Raw genomic sequence first — 3912 nt, 5'->3', positions numbered from 1 at the left:
CATTTTTCTTCGCAAGAGAAGAATAAGATTCTTCTAATTTGGAATATTGTTCTTTAAGTTGATTCGCCTTTAGACTTAAAGCTATTCTACCTTGAATGAGTATATCTTTTTTAGCAATGGATGACTCTGTTACTTCTTTAAGTTCATTTCTCAAAGAGCGAAGAGATTGCTCTTGGTCATCACATACTTTCTGAAGAATGCTAAGTTGTTGCGAAGATATCGCCATCTTGTTTAAATAAGTTCGCTTCTCTTGAGACAAGGTTTTATTCTCATCTGATAAAGTTTCCATCCCTAAATTAGCTTTAGTTAAAGAATAAGAAAGGCGAGATACTTCATTACTTAATAAATCTTGCCTCTGAACTAATTGGTTATTTTCATTGGTAAGATTATTTATATGATCAAGAGAATATGAATAGAGGTTATCTAATTGGTTATATTGATCCATCAAAATTTCTTTATCAACACGGGCTTCTTCAATAGAAGATTCAAATTGATATCTCTCCATTATTCGTTTCTGGTTTAAAGCTTAACATGCGAAAGATGGATTTCAAGGATAATTAAATATGGGGAGGATAAAACCATTAAAAAGGCAAATTGAAGACATGGGTAAGAAAATCATACCTCTCAATTCATCATTTTTCTTGCGAAGATTGTCACGATCCAACAAAACATTCTGAAGCTTTTGATTTTCGAGACGAAGAGCATTACACTCTTTTTCCAAAGTTGTCTGCGAAGCAGCTCTGTCAGAACCTAAATGCTTGCTCAGAATTTCACAAACATTAGACTTGATAGGATCAGTAAAAGACTTCTTGCCATCATCCAGGACATCAGATAAAACTTTGAAAGCAATATCTATTCCTTCCACGGTTTCTTTCGAAAGAGGAAGAGACTCAGGTGGAGAACTGACAGTGATAGAAGGTTGAGAAACATTCTCAATAGGAAGAGAAGAAGTTTCATTCATAGAAGGATCAAAAAGGGGGGTTTCAATCATTGAAAGGTCATCTTAAGAAATGAAGTCTGAAGCAGCTTTTTCGCGAATGGGAGATAAAGGTTTATCTTGCGAAGATGTCGCAGGAGATTTAGAAGAGATGAGTAAGTGGAATGGAAAGGAAGTTGGAACAGTTTTAAGGTGGCGAGATTTCTTGAGAGGTTTATTGACATCCTTATCTCTGCGAATTACAATCCAGATAAGAAAGAGAGGCAACAATATTGTTATTAGAAAAGGATAGTTTTTCTTACTACCTTCTCATTCGCAGACTTTCTTTTATGCGCAACAACCTTATGCTGCGATTTGGGAATATTAGGGTTCTGAACTGTAAATTTAGTATTGGAGGCGCTTTTGTTGAAATAACAAGAGTATGGGAATCACATAAACAACATCAAATAAGGCAATAAACAAGATCAATTTCAGCAAAACCCATAAAGAAGAAAAAAGAAAACTAATCTTGATGAATCCATGGAAAACAGTAACAGGAAGATTATTTCGAAGAAAATTACGAACGATGAAGATCTGCAGAAGAAATAGTATGAAGATAAAGAAGATCTTAAAAAGATTGAAGAAGAAAGAAGAAAATTTGCAATAGCGGAATTTGCAGAAGAACGATGAAGTTGCAGAGAAAATAAAAAGAAAGAAAAAGAGAGTGAGAAAGAATATATATAGAGGGAATTTATCCTCGAGAAGATAAACACGATTAATACGGAAAGATATAAGTGGTTAAAAGGCAACGGTTATAAAAGACGTGTCAAGAAACAGATGGAAGAAAGAATACGTGTGATAAATGCAGAATATGAAGAGAGGAACAGCTGCGACATTTATCACATCATTCTCTACTTCGCAGAAAAGATATGAGAAGAGGCAAGATGTACGATCAGAATCTCGCAACAATAATATCTCAGCGAAATTATCAACAACACAACACAACAACGTCGCAGAACAATTTCAGAAATGATATAATAAACGACGTCAGCTAAAATCATGAGAAAGATGTAAGGATCCTGCGAAAATTAGAGACTTTGCGAGATTAAGATTTGTAAGGTTGCGAGAATGTCGCAAGTCTTATCCGAAAATAAAGGACAGATTAGTTGTCATCCATTATGTATTGGAAAATTTCTTGTTTGGTCCTAGGCCCATATAGTTATTTATAGCAGGGTCCAACCAGATTTTTTTTTTTATCCGGAGGTCCAAAATTAATTAAAACATGGAAATGTCCATAATTCCCATTACTACCAAACGTGTGTGTCTACACTGCTTACAAATTTGAGTACATATCTGGTACACTGCTTAAAAATTCGAGTACATATTTGCTACACTGCTTACAAATTTGAGTACATATCTGTCGCACTGCTTAGAAATCTGAGTACATATCTGTCGTACTGCTTACAAATCCGATTATATATCTGAATGCTTACAAATTCGAGTACATATTTGCTGCACTGCTTCCAGGTAGAGTACAAATCTCTAAGAATCAATGATAAATAAATTAGAAAACGTCATATATGTACTGATAGGTAATACACAAAAGAAAACTGAAAAACAATTGATAATAACAATTTATGAGTCTTGTGACTCTATAAATTATCATTTCCACATAGTGACTAAGGGTGAAAAAAACAGTTGTGTATCAGGTGGTGTCTGTTTGTAGCATGAAGCAAGAAATGGGTATTCCAGTGAGACAGCAATATCGCACAGCAGCAGGTAGTCAGGAAACTTGTGGTAGAAAAAAGAATTGTTCTGCCTCAGAGGTCTACATGATTTTGGGAGAACGATAAAGCTTTCAAAAAATAGTATCAGTTAACAAAATCACATTATCTAACTGTAAATATTAGGCTAACCTTTTACTTATCTGCATGCCCATGAGCCTATATTAGGCCATTTGGCATTTAAGAAACTACACAGGGTGAGGTCTATCTATCCAGTTGAGGATAACAGTTCCAGAGCAGTAAACAACATCGAGAAGATGCACCAAGATACAATTCTATTTATTTTGGTATGTATGACAAAAGCAACAAAATCCGAGCAACATACATGTTCCAGGTGCACCTCTGCCTGCTAATTTTTCTTCTAATGAGGATGTGGATGAAGGGCATGGAGTAATTTATATAGCTGAGATGCATCCACTGGTGATCCAAAGTTGAGTAACGCAGAACGGGTTCCCACCTTCACCTGTCCGTGATAAATAAGATACAAATTGTATCATGAATCTTAAAAGGAAATACAGAAAAGAGGAAGACCACATAAGAGGAAGAGCACATACACATGAATCAAAATCCCCTTCAATTCTTCACCAAGTGGAGCACCAGCAATGAGTAATATACAGTCATGCAATTCCAATTTAACTCCTTCAATTCTCATCTCTCTAAAGATACCCAACGCTTCTAATGCATTTCAAGAACACTTATTCATCAAACACTTCACAACATCACTAACAAACATACAATTCAAATACTACACATATGAATCAAAGAAGGTCTATAAAAAAATCTAAGCAAAACCCAACTGTGTACATTCTTTTCATCAACTATATCCCCACAAACTTTTAAAACAGCAAGAGAAGTATAAAATTTAGGACGAACTCTGGACAGTGATGTTTATCAACAATTGATAATAACAAAAGAAAACTGAAAAACAAACCATAAAAGTATCAGATCTACTAATGAAATAAACACAAAACATGATTTTTTATTTAGATCTGAACTTGTTCCATCAAAATCCACCAGTATATCATATACGTACCGATGATTAATACACAAAAACAACTTAAAAGCATATCAAAAACAACCAAAATGAAACTAAAATCAGTTGCATGTGAAAACCAAGTAATGAATCTCTAAAAACCAGAATCGAAACACTTTTTTTCTTCAATATTCCATATATATACTTCTAGATCGAAGAAGAAAAATATCAAAAACTAC

At 34.2% G+C, this 3912-nt stretch overlaps 1 long non-coding RNA gene across 1 annotated transcript; it reads right to left on the bottom strand.

Moving 5' to 3' along the window:
- Window positions 1–2423: 2423 nt before the first annotated feature.
- On the bottom strand, window positions 2424–3310 carry LOC113309197. Its single transcript, XR_003340441.1, has 3 exons — window positions 3255–3310; window positions 3026–3163; window positions 2424–2456 (listed from the first exon to the last, which is right to left on the bottom strand). It is a non-coding gene; the product is annotated as an uncharacterized LOC113309197 (long non-coding RNA).
- Between the last annotated feature and the right edge of the window lie 602 nt (window positions 3311–3912).

This window comes from Papaver somniferum, chromosome 9 (genome assembly GCF_003573695.1).
Source record: "Papaver somniferum cultivar HN1 chromosome 9, ASM357369v1, whole genome shotgun sequence".
Classification (NCBI taxonomy): domain Eukaryota; kingdom Viridiplantae; phylum Streptophyta; class Magnoliopsida; order Ranunculales; family Papaveraceae; genus Papaver; species Papaver somniferum.
This window is presented reverse-complemented; position numbering and strand designations above follow the sequence as displayed.